Here is an 11294-nt window from a genome sequence, read left to right on the forward strand (position 1 = left end):
TTAACAACGTGCTTAAACTTTCCCTTGACATTAAGCACCAGTTTAATTACCTTACTGCATCACAGATTAAAAGGAAGTATTGACACTTGTTTCGGGACCAGATATAACATTTAGAATGAGTTATGCTCATAAATATACCCTTCATCATCAGAATATTCCTACTTTATTATGGCACTTGTGTCCTTACATCTCAGAAGTTGGCTGATCCTGTTTAAAGTTGTAGAACCTCTTTAATATTTTTCTGAATTGAGCCATTATTGTTAAATTTAATTTCCTTCCCCCATCCTCCCCCCCCCCACCTCTTTTTAAGTGGGTGCTAGGGTCTCTGATTTGCTATAGAGTTATTGAGTTTTAACTCTTGTATTCCTGACCTTAAACAAGTAAATATACAATTGGGTTAAGCATGATTAGTTTCAAGTCACAGTCTTTCATTTGCAAGTCAACCCATATTCTTGTATCCATTTGAAGACTTACTTTTCACATGGAAATCAACCTCTGCTTTGTTCCAAAAAAAAAAAAAAAGATAACATAAGAACTTTTCTTGACAATCTCAAGGCAATAACTGCATTATTATTTCCTTCCTCTGAAAGAAATCCTAGAAAAATATGGAAATAAAACATTTAAAGAATATGATACTGTCAATCAAAAAGTGAAAAATCCTTCATTATTTCTCTTAGACTGACTTAACTCCTATGTATATTTTACAAATTAGTTTTGGGAAAACAAAAACAAAAATTTCAACTTATACCTATTAAGGTAGCCTTTTTCTTCTTCTTCATCATCATCTTCTTTTTTTTTTTTTTTTTTTTTATAAATGTCTTTTTGCCTGGCCTCCTGAAGTATCACATGTAATTTTCAAGTTCAGTACTGGATAGAGAAAATAATCCTCTTAATTACTGTGTACAGTACACTCAGGTCCCTTCTACTTTGACGATAAAATAATGCACTGGAAATCACTGTACATCAAATTACTTTGTATGTACTGGAAAATAGGTAATAAGACCATATATTTTGATTTTTTCCAAAGAGATCAGCTCTGGGCAGGTGCAGACCACAGCAGAGCTGGGTACTGTAGCCTACTACCAGGACCTTCCTGAACTGGGGAAGCCCCAGGAGAGCAGAGACTGCCAAGGGTCTGCTTCTGGTGAAAGAGCAGATGAAGAGTGTTGGCAGGGCCAGCAGTAACAGCAGCCACTGCCCATTGTCCCATAAGGAGCCCCCGGTGAGTGCCATGAACAGGGCGGACAAATGGCCTGGCATGGCGGTTTGCACAGAAGGAGACCCATGAGGGAGGTTGCCCCATGAGAGAGGGCACCCCATGAGGGAGGGCTGTTCCACTGGCCAAGTAGGAGGCACCAAGTACACCTTGACCCTACACCCAGATCTGTGCAGGACATCAGTGCTCTCCATACCTGATCTTCAAGGCAGAATGAATGGTGGGTGCTTGTCTCAGGGGAAAGTCTGCGGCTCGCAGCATAGTCTACAGGGGCCCCACAGGCCATGGCCAAACAGCCTGAAACTCTGTCACTGTCACTGATAGAAGGGAAGGGGACCAGTGATACAGGAGAGTGGAAGCTGGCAACAACAAGGACCAACAGGAGGAAGGTCAGCAAGAGGAAGTCTACCCTCAGAGCCCAAGTGCCCTTACAGAACTGCTTCACCCCTCTGCTGTCTGGAAAGGAAAGACCCGTTGCAGGGGGGGTGGTGCTGAGTAAGACAGCCTGATCTGTTCTGTGTGGAACAAGCAGTGCAACTAAGAAAATGTGACAGGTGATAGTAGTAGGAGACTGTCTTCTGAGAAGTATGGAGGCCCATCTGATGACTGGATCCCCTCTTGAGAAAAGTCTGTTGCTTACCAGGGGTTCATATCAGGGATGTCACCCAGAGGCTGACAAGACTCATACAGCCTAAGGAGTATTATCCGCTGTGCTGTTCTGGCTAGGCATCAGTGATGCAGCCAGGAGCAGTCTGAGGAGTATGAAAAGGGATTATAGAGCTCTGGGAGCAGCAGTCAGGGACTCAGGAGTGCAGGTGGTTTTTTCATCAGGCCTGCTAGTCAAAGGGAAGGGAATTGAAAGGGACATACAGATCTTTCAAGTCAACAGATGGTTACAGGGGATTTCCTTAGGGGCCCAAATCATTTCATACTAGGAGTAGCTTAAGCTCAGAAACACTCTGTTACTGCTGTTTGGCCTGTACTTAACCTCAGAGGCAACCTCACAATATGTATTTAGTCAAATACAAGAAAGAATGTTCAAAAACAAATCCTTGCTGGTGATACCGTCTCCTTGATAGGCTTTCAGTTTAGTTTGGCTTAGCAGAACAAAATTACTGACAGATGTCTAAGGTAACGCTTTAGAAAAAGTGCCAAAATACCTTATCTCGTAATGTACATTTGGCCACGTATCCCCCAGTGTACTTGATACTTGCACCACTGTCAGAATGACAGTTCATTTACATCACTTCCATATTAGCTGTGCCGTTAAAGCTCCAATTATCCAACACATAGACTTTTAAAATTCTCAGTGGATAAGCTACTCTACATCTATTACACAATTCTCATATCAATTTAAAAAAATGTTTCAACCCAACAGATTAAGTAATCCAGGACTATATTGTTTTATTATCCAATTAACAAAAAATGTTCTTCTAAGTCAAATTCAGGGGGATAGCCTTTTCTCCTTTCCCTAATTTTACCTGGGAGCATTGAGCCAGCTGTGCTGTTTGGAGGGCAAGTTCCTTTAATTCTACTGCATTTCCTTTTCCAAAAAGTTAGAGATGATCAGAGGTTCCTCGCAGCTGTGCTGATAGGAATATGAAATATTCTGAGCACATTTTAAATATTGTGCAGTTGTTGACATATGTGTAAATGAACATAAAGTATTCCCAAATTGGAGAGACAATGTTTCATGTAAATGTTTTGCAGATTTAAAAAACTATCCAGCAGACAAGACTTTGGCTGTTAAAAGCTAGCTTTTGCTTACTTTCAAGGTTTTGTTTAACTCCATTGTTTACTATAAAGTAAAAAAGAGCTTTGCATGCATCCTTAATGCTGATGTGAAAGTGTTTGCATGACTAATAAAAAAATATATGACCTGACACTTCGGAGAATCAAATACTTAGTGAGAGCAAACTGCTTGTCCAAGGTAGGAAAAAACTCACCTTGAAAATAACAGGAGGAACCTATCTGCCCATTCCTATCATATAATGTCAGGGATCAAAATGATCCACTAATAGCATGGTATGTCTGTCTGCTCGTGTTTGGACAGTAAGCCAGTGCAAGGCAATTAATACACCTCAGCTTGGATGAAGACATTGTGGACAACTGGAATTCACAGCAGCTCATGCTGGTGTTTAGTTCACTGAGGCCACAGCTTTGAATTTCATCTGAGTAAAATGACAGAAATACTTTGAAGAGTTGTGGCTGTATATACCAGAGAAGCCGATCTCCAGGCCTTCTTCCTGATCTCCATCCCTTAGTTTTATCCTCCCTGTAAGACTTTACATACATTCTGCCTCTTTGGGAAATCCTGAATTTAAAAGGCCAAAGAAAGCTCACTTGAGTGGCAGAAACAGGGACGTTTTAGGTTGTTTGCTTCACAGCTACCAGCAATGACTTTTTTAAACCGACACACCTGTAAACAAAGGAGAACATACCTGTATGTTCCTGTACATACACACCTGTAGCTTAGCAAAAGTGGAAATCCAGACAAATTGCTTTAAGATTGGATGTAATCTGAACCTGCCTGAATGAGTGAGTGCATGAAGGTTATAGTTTTAATACAAAACAACTACATAGAACTTTTTTGTTTGTTTGTTTTTTGTTTTCTTTACAGAAGACATGCAGGCACATGCTTAGTCTGAAACATTTGAGTAATCCTGCTGAAATCAACAGAACTACTCACATTCTAAGCAGTTTGTTTAAGCTTCCATTTAATACATTTTTTTTTTCCCCCGAAGAGTAGAACAAGCAGGAAACCATAATCATAAATGTAAAAACATGCTTCAGCTTGTATAATCCTAAATCTCATAATGTTATGCCCAAAAAATTTAATTAGATCCTACAGCAAGAGTACTATTTAGAAAAAATCAGCAACCAAAATAACAAGTGCATATTATTACTAATGTACTGTAGAGGATTATGTAAAACTGCAGGCTTCTGAATTACAGAAAGAAAATCTTTGTTAATAAATTTTAACTGAGAAAACTGGAATTAATTTCTTTTATGTTCAAAGTATCTCCAGTACTTTACTTTCCAGAAGGATTCTATAGACAATGAAGACAGAATGGGTTTTTACAGAATCAAAGAACTACTGATTAGTTGAGGCTGGACCTCTGGATATTACCATAAGGTCAATCTCATGCTCAAAACATGTCTAATTACATCACATTCCTCAGGGCTCTATCCAGTCAGGTCTTTGAACATCTCCAAGGATGCAGTCCCACAAACTCTCTAGTCAGCTTGCTCCATAAATTGACCATCTTCATGGTGAAAAATGTTTTCTTTATATTCCTAGAATTTCTTATGTTCCAGCTTCGTGCATATCTCCTCGTCAGTGTGTACATCTGAGAGAAGTGGGACATTAAACCAATGTTTATGAAACTAAATCCCTGACTTCTCTGCTTTTGAGCCTTTCTTTTCCAAAATGCAGCTGTTATTGGGAGCAATATTGAATTTTATTTTATTTTTTAATGCCTTTGGTAGTTGGAGAGCAAGTGCTATATATATAAATATATATAAATATATAATTTTATTTATTTATTTTTTTAAGTGGCTAGAAGGGATTTGTAGTGGACCCACAGTAACACTGTGTGAAGTATTTTAGCTGCATTAGGTATTATTTTTTTCTGATATACATTTGCATGTAGACTTATGTAGAAACTGTAATACTACGATTTGTCTCTATGCAAATAACCAAATATAACAGTGTTATTAATTTTTGCATAATTTCAGAACAAGTCAATGTTGATCTTGTCATGTTATTATCCGTAAACTTCCAAATGGATGGTAGAGTGTCTGTGACTGTTTTTACAAGAAAAAGGCAGAAGTTTATGGACAATGTTTGCTTCATATTTCTCTGTATTTCTGTGACTACAGCTGAGCCTTAGCTAAGCTGAAATGCCTAATAAACTTCATACGTCATTTATCAGGTAACTATGTCCTGACCTCAGAAAGGGAGTTCCAGTGATCTACAGTCTAATGGGCCTTTCTGTTATCTCACCTTTTTGCTTCAGTAGCTCCCTTGTTCAAATGACTGATGTCAGATGCCTTAGTATGCTAACCAAAAGTAAAAAACAGAGACCTTAACTTTCTGCTTTTACCCATTGCTATTAAAGAGCTCAGAACCCTTCATTAATGGTTTTGGTACTGCAAAGCTCATTAGTTAAATGTAGATTTGTAAAACCAAGACCATAACTAGAGACTGTGTGAACTTCTGTGCTAATTATGAGATGGAAAAACAAAACAAAACAAAACAAAACAAAACAAACAAACAAATACTCTGATTTTAGATAGTGAATTTTGTCTTAGCCTAACTGAGGGAAAAAAAAATAATTAATGAAGAACACAGTTATAATTTCATAATGTATTTGGATTGTCATGCTATTTGTATACCTGTAATATGAATCTCTTATTATGAAAATGCTGTTATTTGTAGGAGTATAGCAATCTGGGTCTGCTCTTGAACGAACACTTCATATCTGTCCCTCATTGTGGTATACACTTGAAAGTAAGCTCATGGGTCCTAAGATGGGATTCATTGCATGTGAAAGGTGTGAGAAGGAGCAATGACAAATATTTTTCTTTGTTAAAAATATCTTTCTTGAAGAAGAGAAGCTTTATTGAAAGACTCTAAATGCCATTCTTACTGTTAAGCTATACAAAGGTGAATATTTCATTCCTCCAGGCCTTCTGTGATGCATTTCAAAAGAATTAACTTCAGTATTCCTTTATTTTTTTTTTTCCTAACTCAGAGAAAGTGCATTAGTTGTAGAAGTCTCTCTGAAACAAATGCAAGAGATGGCTCATTTCAAAGTGGTAAGTTTTTGCTACCACACTTAATGGACAGTGACTGTAACTGTAATTTAAAATACGTGGAAGATAAAGCAACTCATTTCTTTAGAATGTTAGCAGCTTTCTCATGGAACAACACATATTAGTGTGTTTACTGCAAAAGGATTTTTTTTATTTTTCCTAACAAATGCTGTAGTTGTCACCTATGTTGCCAAGGTTTCCCACTTTGTTTCCCCTTACTATCAATCCTGTCATATGGTAAGTGCAAGGGCCAGTTGGAGGATCAATTGTGAGAAACTAAGTTGTGTTTTTGTAGTAGAGAAGTAATTTTCTGTATTCCAAGGTAGTTGTGTAGTCATAATAAGGAGAAATGCTAAGTAGATAAGTGGACAGTAGAAGGCCTCACTGTTCCAAAATAAGGTAGAAGCTGTGAGAATGGTAAAACTAAGATCACAAGTTCTCAAAACATAAGAAAGGAGAAATTAAAGGGTTAAAAAAAATATGGTACATATTATGGTGTATGGTATATGGTATATGTTACATATATGGTATAGAGGACCATTGAGTAGCTTGTGAACCTGTAGTACTCAGCCAATGAGGAAACAGGGGAGGTGATCAGGCGTCAGGTAATAGGGAATAAAAGGTTATGATTTGTTTACTAAAATGTGAATAAAATAGCTTCACAGACGTTCCTGTCTGAAGAAAATTATTTGAGATGTTTCTCACAAGTGACAGCTTTTACTGTCATGTGCTGTGGCTGATAATAATTTCTAATTTTGTATATTGCATTTAACAGAAAAAAAGTATTCAGTGATGGTGTCTTGCTGGTACTTTTTCTTTCTGTACTATGTAGCAGCATGTTTACTCAAAATGCATGAGAGGAAAACCTTCTACCTTATCTTTTTAAGACTCCATAGGCTAGAAAGCATTTTCTCATCTGAAGTGCCATATGAGAGTAATCAAGACAACATCCTTCAGTTTTATCGACAGATTACATCCTTTCTGTGTTTATAGTGGACTGACATGTTGATGAGAGAACATTCTCCATATAGGGAAGCTTGCCTGCAGAAAGACAAGTGAGGTGTTTTAAAAAACTATGCAGAAATAACTATTAGGACCTGGGTTATCAGCTATATACGGCTAAAAATGTGAAGAGATTATTAGAAATCCAAAACAGCACAAACAAACATAGAGAGGAGAAAAAGATGGTCTAAGAGAGTGTACACAGTTTTATAGGGAGCATAAGCTCTTTGAAAGGACATACATGGCTCACCAGCACCCAGCTTGCATACACATGCTTGTTTTACAGTCTCAAGAATAAGTTTTTAACAATACAGCATTAATTCCTTATGACTTAAGTTATGGAAAGATGAATACAAATGTACATGTTGTAGTGCTGTTGGGATGTGAGTTGGATTGAAAAACAATCAATGAAGATTAAATGTACAATATACTTCGTACATGTGTTAACTTCACCTGCCTTAGCTTTCATTTACCTATTTTTCAGTTTTCATTGTTCCTGGGCAGCATTTAGTAACTCTGTCCACTGTTTTAAACTCATGAAAAATAACTTTCCAAATATTTAAAATGTGGTTCAGCACTCCCCTGCCACCCCACAAGAAGGAAAATATTTGAGAACCTTGTATTTCAAGAAAAGAAAACAGTTTTTAAAACCAAAAGAAATGCTACGTGTAGTCATATGCCACTTCACCTTTGAAAAGATGTCAGTAAAATAAAATCAGAGAATTATATGCAAATGCATTTTATGTTAATATAATAAATTAAAACTTCATCCAGCATTACCCATAATGGTTCTCATTTTTCCTCCCCTCCACTCCTCTCTCCGTTCCCCTTTCCTCCTCTTCTGTTTAGCCAATGTAGTTTAATGAGTACAATTCATGATATATTTATTTCCCTGGAACAGAAGTGACCAGTCATGGGGCTTCTCCTAAATTAAACAGATGCACTATTTTTCCATTTTCAAGCCAACTCCATCCAGTGGATTATCAGAATGAATGCAGACGATGGAGTCTGATTCTTAAATGCCATCTTCCCTGATGTACGCAAGGTCACACTTAGCCAACTGAAAACCTGTGCTTCCTAGTTATGCTAATTTATATTCGTAAACTCAGTGGTTTTCCTAGTTGTTGTCACTGATACCCATTTCACAGCTGCAACAAAGAACCATATAAGAGAATAAATTAACAACAGGTGTGGAAAGGGACCCAAAAAGCCATCAACACTAATTTCCCAGCCATAGTCTCGCAGAGGCTGTGTTCCTTTCTCTAGGAACCAGCTTGGTGCAGGTACATGGGTATAGATCATATATTTGTTGTGCAAATATGCTGGAGGGACTCCCAGGTAGCATGGACATGTGTAAAATAAGTCCATCTGCTCCTTGTATGGTAAATCATTCCTCAGTAAATGCTGTGCTCTTTGTGTTGGTGCTTGGACAGTGCTGTTTACTAGGGGAAATGACTGATGTCATTGTCTACAACATGGCATTCTTTTCTCATAGTTGTGAGTCCTAAACAACCTGTAGTGCATTCAGAGGTGGACAAAACACTTTTGTGCTAACTGATGATAAATTATTCATTTTAAATGCAGGAACACAGCCTGCCTTACTGCACAATCTGCATACCCCACTTAACATTTTAAAATTACATAGTAAATAACACTATTGCAGTTGCATCTGTGGGGCATTACTACATTAAGATTTAAAAAAAAAAATGTTATTTCAAGCTGACAATATTTAATTTAATTGAAGTAACTATAACAATATTTTTTCCTTTTTTTTTTTTTTTTTTTAAAAAAAAAAAGCCTCTGTGCCAAATACTAAATACAGTACAATAAGGGAACATTTATGTGTTTTTAAGAACGTATACTGAATATGTCTGATAGTCACGATGATAAAGGTTTGTTTGCCCATGAGCGTATGGACAAGATATTAGGTGGTTTTGAGTCTTTGTTCCTGGTCTTCTCTCCTAAGAAATATGAGGAAAGTCTAAATTCTTTCATTATCACATTTCTAGCTCTTGTTTGTTTGTTGTTTGTTTTGTTTGTTTGTTAATATTATCTGAAAGTCAAATCTGGATTCTTATAGGAAGGTGACAGCTGCCATTTTCCTTGTGGAGCTTCTTTTTAAGTTTCCATTCCTGTATGAACTCCTAGGATGCTGCCTCACTTTTATGGAATTTCTGGGAATCTGCAGATGAGATGTCAGTGTTCTGTACCAAATTACTTTACCTCTCTTTCCTTTGTACTGAGTGAAATCGATTTTGAAAGTGAGTAGGGGGCAATAGAAGAAGGTAATAAAAGCACAAATTTACCATAAAGTAAACTAAATTAATGATGTCTTGGCCACGTAGGCACAACCAACATAACCAATTAATTCATTTGTAAGCCACAATGTCTGCAGGTAAATTACCTCTTTAGTTCTGGATTGATGATTCCTGGGATTCTTCTCCTTACACATTTGAATATGCATCAGATTTCTTAGCCTATCTGTTCACATGACATTTGTATTATATTCAAAGCAAAAATTAGTATCTATCTACCTACTTTTAGTTTACTTTCAACAAACATGTTGATGTCTCATAAAACATCACTAAAAACAAAATTGTGTATGACACAGATGGGCTATAGGTTAATTGGAGATTTTGTTTGTTGTGGACTGAAAACTGACTTGAGAAAATACTGTTTTTGAAGATCTAACAGAATTAAAGCTAGTGAATATATCTCACACGTTGTCTTCTAGTTTTCTTTTTTGGAGCTGGAAGGAGTTGAAGAGTAAATCAAAAGACAAAATTCAGTATTTTATTAGAGTAAGTTAATTTAAGATATTGATTGGATTTGTAGCTGCTAGCATTTGTGGATTGAAAGCTATAATATCAAAGGGTTTTAGGTCTCCATTCATGTTGATCAGAAGGTAGTAAGAACTGCAGTTTGACAAGTTATTGCTGTGATTAAAAACTACTTTCTTGTTCTTGCTATAGAAATGACATAATAATTAAAAGAAATGTGCCTTAACTTTTCCTCCTCTCTGTTTAGTGATTAAGTCTCCAAGAAAATCACTTAAATGATGAACGAGATCACTTGTAGTTCATCTGGCATCTGAGGGTCTATTGCTACAGAAAAAATAAAGGTTTAATATTTATTTTTTTCAAAAAAAAATATAAAAATATTTATTTTTTTCATTTTTTTCTAATCCCTGTAAAAACTTTATCTTTACTAGCAGATTAAAAAACAAACAAAACAGCAATGTACCAACAGTCTAATGTTAGGGTTATTGACAGCTCTTGGCAAAAGACCATTTGCAAGTGCTAATGAAAAAGAATGTCATTATTGTATAGGAAGAAGCATGCAAATGTAATTCCAGAGGTTTAAAGTTATTGTAATGAAATTGCCAGTATAATAGATGATGAGAGAGAGGTTATGATTCTCATTTGTCATGGCACAATAGTATATATGTATTCCCATAGTGTGCTTGTGGTATAAAACTAGTAGCTTCCTCTGAGATTCATCAGGGAAGCTAGCTAAGATGTAATAGGGTCTCAGTCAAAGGCTTTGGTTAGACTACAGTGGGATCATCTTCCATGAAAGAGTCACATAATGGAATCACAAAATGGCTGAGGCTGGAAGGGACCTCTGGAGATCATCTGGTACACCCATTCTGCTCAGTTAGGGACACCACCAGTAAGTTGCCCAGAACCATGTGCAGATGGCTTTTGAGTACACAGTGGAAGACTCCACAGCCTCTCTGGGAAACCCATGCCAGTGTGACCCTCACAGTGAGGATGTGTTTCCTGATGTTCAGCAGGAACATCATGTGCTTCAGTTGATGCCTATTGCTTCTTAACCTCTCACTGTGCAAAACTAGAAAGAGCCTGGTGCCATCATCTTCGCACTGTCACTTCAAGTCTGTGTACATGTTGATAAGATGTCCCCTGAGCCTTCTTCTCCTTAGGGTGAACACTCCCAGCTCTCTAAGACTTTCCTCATATGGGAGACGCTCATGTCCCTTTACCGTCTTCGTGGCTTTTCATTGGACTCTCTGAGGTATGTCCATGTCTCTCTTGTACTGAGGAGCCCAGAGGTGAACCCAGAACTCTAGTTGTGGCCTCCTTAGTGCTAAGCAGAGGGCAAGGATCACCTCAAATAAACTGCTGACAATACCTTCCCTAATGTGGCCAGAATACCATTAGCCTTGTTTAGCCATGGACACATTGCTGGCTCATGTTTGACTTGGTGTCCACCAGGACGCTCAGGACATTCTCAGCCA

This window comes from Anas acuta, chromosome Z (assembly GCF_963932015.1).
Source record: "Anas acuta chromosome Z, bAnaAcu1.1, whole genome shotgun sequence".
In the NCBI taxonomy this organism is placed as follows: Eukaryota; Metazoa; Chordata; class Aves; order Anseriformes; family Anatidae; genus Anas; species Anas acuta.